This window comes from Musa acuminata, chromosome BXJ3-3 (genome assembly GCF_036884655.1).
Source record: "Musa acuminata AAA Group cultivar baxijiao chromosome BXJ3-3, Cavendish_Baxijiao_AAA, whole genome shotgun sequence".
NCBI lineage: Eukaryota > Viridiplantae > Streptophyta > Magnoliopsida > Zingiberales > Musaceae > Musa > Musa acuminata.
Window position 1 is genome coordinate 17,904,863 of NC_088351.1, and position 10,205 is coordinate 17,915,067.

Below are 10,205 nucleotides of genomic sequence, written 5' to 3' on the forward strand. Positions count from 1 at the left end.
TACTATTGTAAAGACAATGATTTGAATTAAAAGACGAATGAAAAGAAAAGGAGGGAGTTTATTATGTAAATTATGGATAATAAATTACTGATTTATTATTTTTTTTTATAAATTCGGGATGTGACAAATTTAATGGTATCAGAGTCGACCTAGCATTTGGGTATGGTGAGGGGGCTCGAGTAGGAAAGGGCTACCCGTAGATGGAGTCAAAGGACTAGTCAAGACGTGGAGCCACCACTAGGTTACGCCTCACATGCACTGTGCCAGGGCCTGATTTGGGTTATGTTGGGCTTTGACGAGGATGTCAAGCCTTTGAATGAGGGTGATTGTAACACCGCTAATTAGTCCTATATCGAAAGTGGACAAGATTAAGATTGGCTTATAAGGGTTTGATGAGTGTATTATTATCAACTTCAGCTTAAGCATTTTAGTCAGTGGTTTAAACCAAACAAAGTTGATAGGCTAGTTAGCCCATCCCCCGGGGCATGATCATCTCCATCAGGATTTGATCCGATGGACGGGATAAGCTCGAGCGACCACAAGGTTGATAGCCACTCACAGCCGTCCGTTCGCGCTGCCGCTGTCCTTCTGTGGGTCGACTAACCATGTCCCTTTAATTCCTCGTTTGGTCCAATGAGTCCGGGTCGTTCCGGTCCGAGTTGAACCGGATCGAGGTCCGCAATGGTGGCCTCGTAATTAGCTGGACAGAGGAGGGCAAATTGGAAGGAGATAAGGGTGGGGACTACCGCGGGCAAGCACAAATTGGTGGCAGGTATCTGAGGGGACTGTGAAGAGAATACAGAAGGAGAGGCGGCAAGAAGCGAGAGAGGAAGGGAACGGATCGTCAAAGAATAGCGGCGCCGATGCAGCACGAAGGGATTTGCTCACTGCAACCTGCCTCTTGGTGGACTTGCTGCTTGCGACATAGTGCTCTTCCCTAGGGATGGCCATCTCAGGTCCTCTTCTGACTTCCGCCGGGATTCTGGTCTCACAAGCTCTTGATTCTTGTCGTCCCTGACGATTACTGCTGTCTACTTTTCGTGGGTCTCTTTTAGGTTTTGGCTTGGGGCTTAATCTGGTGCCTGCGCTGGCATCATCCTAACAGAAGGTGCTATAGTTTCTCTGATCGGATGAGAGGAGCATGACATCATTGTATCTTCTTTGGGTACCTATTTTTGGGATTTATGTCAGGTTTCACAGGGTTGTGAAACTTCCTCCTAGCTTTTAAATCCTGCGGCTCCTGCCATATGTTGCAGTGTGCTGGATCTTGGATTGAGCTTAAATCTACTGGTATATGCTATCTGCCACTTGTTGGTCACTCGTAGGTCTCACCTTGAGCTTAAAAATCTAATGTCCTGTCATCATCCTCTTCGGTAGGGCTGTCTTGGCTCCCATAGAAGATTTGACTAACTGAGGATAACGACACTTTTGCTTCTTCTCAGGGTGCCTGTTTACTAGGATTTTAGATTATATTATATTTCACATGGTTCTTGATTCTTGTTACTCCTACCAGAAAATTGTTTCTCTAAGATTACTATGCTTGAGATGTGTTATCCGAGGTCATATTCATCTTGCTTTAGAGGATCTCTGCTGCACTTGTACTTCTAACTGTGCTGGCCTAGAATTATTTGTTATTCGCTGAATAAATGATAATTAATTAAAATAGGATTATAGAAGGTTAAATTTTTAATTTTTCTCTAAATTAAAATAAGTGTCATATTAGTTTATCTTATAAACTTCCAAAAGATTTTATATTTTGAATATGATTTTTTTCATGATCCTCTTGTCCCCTTTTTGAAAAGTAGATTAGGGGTGTTAATTTAGTTATAAAATATTTATTCTATTTTTGAGATATATATGACTTAGTTATTCATTAAGATTATAGTAAGTTTCAGTTATTCTTTCTTAATGTAAAAGTTTTGATAATTTGAAGTGTGAAAATTTTATAGGAACTTTATAAATATAAAGTATTTATCTTTATAATTTTTGCTATCATATATTATTCTTAAAATTGAGATTAAATTTGACATATGCTAGGATAGTTTATAGAAGTTATTGTTGACATTAATAAAATATGTGATTTTGAAGTTAGAATACATTTGATCATGCATTGATATTTAAACTTAATTATATGAGTAATTAATTTAAATATAGTTTTGATTTAATATAAAATTATCAGATATTATTTGTTTAATAAAGTGATGAGTCTAATGAGAATTAGATATAATGCTATTTCTTTGACACATATAAAATATAAATCATTCGAAATTATAAAAGAATATATGTTGAATAGGTGGATAAATTTTCATCATTTCAATTGCTTTTGTTGAGTTATACCTCAACTTATATTTTATGTCAATAATTAATTAATTTTGAAAACTTAAAAATTTTATTGATTTATTAGATGTAGAATTTGATATACTTAGGTAATCTAAAACCAAATTTATTCAATAAGTTTCATTAATCTGTTATATATTTTATGTTAAAAATATATCTATTTTTGATTAAAAAGTTTTCGAGTGGTACATTTAATTAAAATATTTTTCAAGCTAATTTAGTTTTGTCTGACTTAGTATTTCAAAAGTTAACTATATTGATTAATGTTATTCTTAATCAAATTTGGGGGCCAAATTTCTATTAAGTGGGGGAGAAATGTAATCACCGATAATTTTTTCTTTAACATAAATTAATTACTATAAATGATATATTACTTTATTATTAACTTCTATATTTGTGTATTATAGTTAAGGAAATGATTAGATTTAGTGTCCTTAATCATATGGATAAGTTAGGAATTCTACTAATTAATTAAATTATTTATTGATTTATTTCCTAATGAGTGATTTGATATTTAGGAAGTAAATAGTTTACATTCCATTTTTGTGTGTGAACTATAAGAAATAAATATTATATTACTTTTTTGTGTGTGAAAACAAATGTAAAATAGATTTAAAATAAAAATTAAATTATTACTTACCTTTCGGGGAGATCTCCTCTTCTCCGGGACTATTCATCCTTCATTCTCTACTAAGCCTAACAATAGGAGGATTGAGGAGATAACTTTTTGGAGAGATAATATCAAAGAAGGGATAATCGAAGAGAGGTAGGATCCTATCTTTTTAATTAGCTCTGATTTGTGTTTTGAAATCTTGACGTTGAGATTGTTACAATTTTATAATGAATGATGATGTTTTAATTTTAAAATTTCATGATTTATAAATAATAATAATTGATTTGTGATGTTAGACTGATTATTTGATTTATATTGATCTTTTAAACTTAAGTAAAATTTAATATTGATTTAATTATTAAAATTCTTATTTAGTATAATAGTTCTAATTTATTTAATTAGTTATATCTAAGTTTGAAGAATTATGTGTGAATTTTTGTAATGTAATTAGTTTTAAATTTTAGATCATGAATTTAAAGTTTTAATTAATGTATTTGAGTAATTCTTTAATAATTTTAAATATTAAAATCTAATTTGATAAGAGGAGGCTAATTGGGGTTTGACTTGAGTCAAGTTGATCGATCAGATCGAATCGACTCAAACCATATGGTCATGTACAACCTAGCTTACGAGACTTAGTACAACCTAGCCCATGTTGTTAGGCATGACCCAACCCATGTGGCTAGGTACGATCTAGTCTATACGGTCATGTATGACCCAGCTCATGCGGAAAGGTACGACCCAACCATGTGGTTCGGCATGAGCCAGCTTATGTGGCTAGGTACAATCCAGTCCATGTGGCCATGTATAACCCAACTCATATGGTAAGGTACGACCCAACCATGTGGCTAAGCATGGGCTAGTTTATACGGCTAGGTACAACTCAGTCTAGGTGGTCAGATACGATCCCAACTCATGTGTCTAGGATCAACTTGTGAGCCAAGCATGGCCTAGTTCAATGGTAAGGCCTAGCCCAACTTATAAGTGAGGCTTAGCCTAGTTCATGAAGTTAAGCCTGCCCAGCTACGTGATTGGCATTAGACATATCGTCGCTCCTTTTATATAGCTCGTCATACCTCAACTCAACCTAGTATTTGGAACAGGTATATGCAATGTGTATAACCCGCCCAAGACTCAGGTGGGTTGGTTCGGTTTGGGTTAGCACTATATGACATAGTCTAATTTCCTCTTTATTGGTTTGAGCTCAATAATTGACGAAATCAAACAGGTTTGATCAGTTAAAATCAGTTTAGGGTGATTCCAAACTAACTTGACTAGTTCAAACCTATTTGACCTAATCAAGATCAATCAAATCTAAATTAGACCAGTTTAGGGTGATTTCAAACCGGTTCCATAAGAATTTGATATTGGTTCCGTTAGATCATAATTGAATCGAGTCTGGTTTAAGTCAATTGAGCTATTCCAATTAGTGTTTCGATTGATTAAGGACTATTGAGATATTAATGTTTAATGCTTTTATGATTTAATGATTTTAAAGGTTTTATTTGAAGGTGTCGTTCGAAAATGATTATTGCTTTTCTATATTTATGATATTGATATGATAAATATCATATAGTAGATGTGACTAGACTAGTAATTCACATTGGGAGTGCAACCTGTGAAAGGAGCTATGGGCCCATCATAGTGCGTAGCCACCAATGAACATAGTCTAGTAGATTTACATCAAGTATAATCTCTCATAATGTTTAATCATATTGATTTCTTGATGTATGCATGAGTGATTGAATGAGTGTAAATGAATGATCATGGATGTTTATGTATCCCTGCCAAGGGCAGGTATGGCGATTCCCTTCGGGGCTTAGCGGGCTGTTAGACTTGATGGTTAGACGGTTCCTCCATCCGCTGTTGGGATGAACGTGTCCCCACTTGGGCGGGTGAGGGATACCACTCCATCCGTTGTTGGGAGGAATCCATCCCGTGGAATATGCCTCTCCATCCGTTGTTGGGAGAGCGCACCATTGGGTGATGTACGCCTTTGTTATTATGTATGTGTTGCATGTGGCTCATGCATGATTTTGTTTATTATGCAAGAAATTATCATCATTTTTCTGATTCATAAGTTTTATGATTAATAAATATATATTCATATTGAATTATTGATATTTGTTTATATTTAATGAATATTGAAGATTATTTTTATGATTTTTTTGAGGTTCCTACCAGCATGTGTGGTTGCTGATATGTTTTTATTTTATATTTATTTTCAGAGTAATCTACTATTGTGTAATAGATCTGAAGCTTGGGTGGAAGAGACTTGTGACCCTATGAAGAAGATGTCATTTTTCTAGCTAATAGAATATCTACTACTGTAAAGACGATGATTTGAATTCAAAGACGAATGAAAAGAAAAGGAGGGAGTTTATTATGTAAATTATGGATAATAAATTATTGATTTATTATTATTTTTTAATTCGGGATGTGACAAATTTAATGGTATTAGAGCCGACCTAGCATTTGGGTATGGTGAGGGGGCTCGAGTAGGAAAGGGCTACCCGTAGATGGAGTCAGAGGACTCGTCACGGCGTGGAGCCACCACTGGGCTACGCCTCACATGCACTATGCTAGGGCCTGATCTGGGTTATGTTGGGCTTTGACGAGAATGTCAAGTCTTTGAATGGGGGTGATTGTAACACCCCTAATTAGCCCCACATCGAAAGTGGACAAGATTAAGATTGGCTTATAATGGTCTGATGAGTGTATTATTATCAACTTCAACTTAAGCATTTTAGTCAGTGGTTTAAACCAAACAAAGTTGATAGGCTAGTTAGCCCATCCCTCGGGGCATGATCAGCTCCATCAGGATTTGATCCGATGGACGGGATAAGCTCGAGCGACCACAAGGTTGATAGCCACTCACAGCCGTCCGTTTGATCTTGCTGTTTGATCTTGCAGAATTCCAACCGCATAGCACTATCTGTTTGATCTTGCTACTATGTTTCTTCTATCCAAATTTCTACAAAATTTTTATGACATCTTTGACACTTCCTAACAGCAGATTTTCCTTTGGTTTTATCAAAAAATTCTCAATATAAACCATTGATATTTTATGTCTAATCTGCTATACTTGAAAATTTGCACTGTAAAATTTCAGCCGCATATTGTTGCCTTAACCCATCTATTTGCAATCTTTTTTGAACGAAATTTCTTATACACTTCATAGATCATCTTGGCTTCTATCTAAGATTGATCTATTGAGAAATTCATCTCTAAAAATGATTTTGTGTTGCTGCAAATTTTCATCGTAAACTGTTAAAATTTTTCGACGAGAATTCTGCTATCGCAACTTGCACCAACTTCCTTGCTATTATACTGCCCAAATTTTCTTGATAAAATTAGTCATTCTTGCTGTCATATAAACTGTGATTTTGCTATCAATTCCCTCCTTAATTATCTTAAGTTTTTGGTGGAAATTACATCGAGAAACCGTTGTTTCTTCGACGATAATTCTGCTCTTACAAGACAGCACATACTTGCTGCAACTTCCACTGATTTATATCAAACCTTTGCTGCCATCTACCACAGATCCAAAACTTTCATCCACAGCTCTAAAACCACACCTAACTGCACCCAAAATAGCCACAAAACAGGCCTAAACCGTAGCCTACATCCACCAATACACCAACCCTTTCGACCATCACCTCTCTCAACCAATACATGTCTTTAACCCGACAACAAAAGAGAGATCTTAACATCACAGATTTGACGGCATATACTATAGCATCTGAGGAGGTAATCAATGCTAAATTCGAAGCCTTCGAGACACGAATGGAGGATAAGATTCGGACGCTCTTTATCGAACTCAGATTGGGCTGACCACTAAGCCCGAAGAAATCACATCAAGGAGAGAGCATTGCCCAATCGCACCAAGCCCGAAGATATAACTTCCAAGAGAGGGGAAGCTCTATGACCGACCCCAACTATCCATACATGAGAGTGGACTTCCTTAGATGGGAAGAAGGAGACCCGATTGGTTGGATCTCGCGCGCGGAGCGATATTTTTGATACCACAAAACTGCGGATGCATCTATGGTGAAAATTGCAGCTATACATCTTGAAGGGGATGCTATACAATGGTTTGACTGGTTTGTGTTGGGAAATCATAGGGAGCGACATCATATGCGCAGCGGAAGAACAAGAAAACAAAAATCCCCGATTCCCAAAAAGATGTTCATCGTCGTGCGAAGATTGGTGCGCAAAATCCGCAAAAAACACAAAACTGCGTATAGAGATTGTGTTACCTAGGGAGATCGTATATCCCTGTTTCCTTGCAGATCCTTAGGAGAGGGTGAAGGAGGTCAAGCGTCCTCCTCTCTAGCGGTGATCCACACAGCAGGGTTGCGACGACGCTCCTCAAAACTCCAGGCCTACTCTGAGGGGGAGAGGGAGAGGAGAATAGGAAGGGCAAGCAAAGACTCTAGCCTATGAGGCTGTGAATCCCTCCTATTTATAGAGATCCCGTGTCAAAACCCTAATGGGTCCTTTCCCTAGTGGGTATTGGATCTGCATCCAATAAGACAAGGGCTCCGTCGGATATCTCATATCCGAACCTCTACTCATCGCAATGCCTACCATATGTGTGTGACCCTCTAGGCCCAATATCGAGCTGGTCGTGAGTCATACCTGTCAGAACTCCTTCTAACTCAGTGAATTATTATCTCTGTAATAATTCACTCGACTCATCGACTACGGAAGTACTAGGCCACTACGCCGTAGTCCCCAGACGATACAGGGGAATCCAATCCATTGGACCTGTCTGTCCTCAGTTACCATGTACCTATAGTCCCTCATCCATCTAATATCCCAGAGACCGTATATCGAGCATGGTGCTGTCAGACCCATACGGTTTCTACTCGAGTCTCGCTCTAATCGGATTCTCCCGGAGAACTCTTTCTCTCTCAACCCGAATGACCCTGGCCAGGGATTTGTCTGAGCAAGAACACATGGGATATTCCTCTCATGATACCGAGAGTGGATGATCCTCTATCGACACTCAATAGCCCTCGTAAGGTCGACTACCACTCCCAATGACCAGCTGTACTAGATTTGGGAACAGCCAAACCTATAAGTCTGGTATCAAAGAGTGGAGCACTCATACAGGACATCCTTGGTGTCTCAAGTCTAAGAACCAGATACACCACTAGGACTACGGAATCGTTGTCTGACAATAAGGCATCATCAACCATCCAGCATTCCGTAAGCGGATCAATCAGTGAACTCATTCTCCAATGAGCACCTGTACTGTATCCCTAGTGTCCCTACACGAGCAGCTATGAGACCAGCTGCATCCATCATATGGACGGGTATACAGCACACCAGTCTATCCGGTTATCACGATGTCCCTCTCGAGTAACCTATGACCGGGATTATTTAGGATATGTGTTTAAAGGTGAATCGATCTCATTATCGTGATCTCATCACGATCCGATTCCCATTGCACAAATCCAAGGACATCACAATATATATGCATTTATGCAATAGTTATAAAGTGATATACGCCAAAATATAATAAGCAAAAAGATTCTGTATCAAGTCACACGTGCCATCACTCACGTGATTGGCTTGCTGGGCACTTATGACTAGCAATCTCCCACTTGACCTAAAGCCAATCACCTATGTGTCTGATCCCCATCAGACCCCTGTGACGCTCAAAGACAATCTGAGACAATGGCTTTGTTAGTGGATCTGCAATGTTATCTTCGGATGGAACTCTTTCCACTGCTACATCTCCTCGGGTCACGATCTCTCTGATAAGGTGGAACCTCCTCAGAACATGCTTAGATTTCTGATGAGACCTAGGTTCCTTCGCTTGAGCAATTGCCCCGTTGTTGTCGCAATATAGGGAGATCGACTCCTCACTATCCGGCACGACTCCCAAATCTGTGATGAACTTCTTCAACCAGACTCCCTCCTTTGCTGCATCTGATGCAGCAATGTACTCCGCCTCTGTGGTCGAGTCAGCAGTGGTATCTTGCTTGGAACTCTTCCAGCACACTGCTCCTCCATTCAAGGTGTACACATACCCTGAATTCGACTTGCTATCATCGACATCAGACTGAAAACTTGAGTCAGTGTAGCCTTCAACCTTAAGGCTATTACCTCCATATACTAGTAAAAGATCCTTAGTCCTTCTCAAGTACTTAAGGATACACTTTACTGCTTTCCAGTGCTCCAAGCCTGGATCCGCCTGATACCTGCTCGTGACACTCAGAGCATGCGCTATATCAGGCCTAGTACATAGCATGGCATACATGATAGACCCTATTGCTGAGGCATAAGGTATCATATCCATGTTCGCCCTTTCTTCTGGAGTCTTTGGGGACATACTCGTAGAAAGCGATATCCCATGTCTCATCGGTATGAGACCTCTTTTTTGGAATTTTCCATGTCAAACCTTTTGACAATAGTTTCTATGTACCTGGACTGGGACAAGCCAAGCATCCTTTTGGATCTATCTCTATATATTCTAATCCCCAAGATATAAGATGCTTCTCCTAAGTCCTTCATGGAGAAGTGTCTAGATAACCAAGCCTTTACTGTGGATAGCATTCCTATGTCATTCCCAATGATGAGGATGCCATCCACATATAACACCAAAAAGCTAATAGCTCTCCCACTTACCTTTCTGTATACACAAGGCTCATCTTCGTTCTTAACGAAGTCATAAGATCTGATTGCCTCATCAAATCTTATGTTCCAACTTCGGGAAGCTTGCTTTAGTCCATAAATGGATCTAAGCAACCTACACACCTTATCTGGGCAGTTCTTGGACACGAATCCCTCAGGTTGCATCATATACACCTCCTCCTCCAGGTTCCCGTTGAGGAATGCGGTTTTCACATCCATCTGCCAGATCTCATAATCATAGTGTGCTGCAATAGCCAATAGAATTCTGATGGATTTTAGCATTGCTACGGGTGAGAAAATTTCGTCGTAGTCAACACCTTGCCTTTGACGATACCCCTTAGCCACTAGCCTTGCTTTATAGGTCTCTACCTTTCCATCTACTCCGATCTTTTTCTTAAAGATCCACTTGCAACCGATGGGTACAATACCTTCGGGTGCATCAACTAGGTCCAAACCTTATTGGAGTACATAGAATCCATCTCAGAATTCATGGCTTCTTTCCACTTCCCGGAGTCTATACTCATAATAGCCTCCTCGTAGGTCTGAGGATCAATATCCTCTACATCCTCTGCTCTAATATGTCCCACATATCTCTCAGGAGGATGGGATA

The 10,205-nt window shown here is 38.9% G+C and overlaps 1 long non-coding RNA gene across 1 annotated transcript; it reads left to right on the forward strand.

The window, feature by feature from the left end:
- The first annotated feature begins 785 nt into the window (after positions 1-785).
- On the forward strand, positions 786-1,503 carry LOC135632689 (uncharacterized). Its single transcript, XR_010494748.1, has 2 exons — positions 786-956; positions 1,056-1,503. It is a non-coding gene; the product is annotated as an uncharacterized LOC135632689 (long non-coding RNA).
- Positions 1,504-10,205: the final 8,702 nt, after the last annotated feature.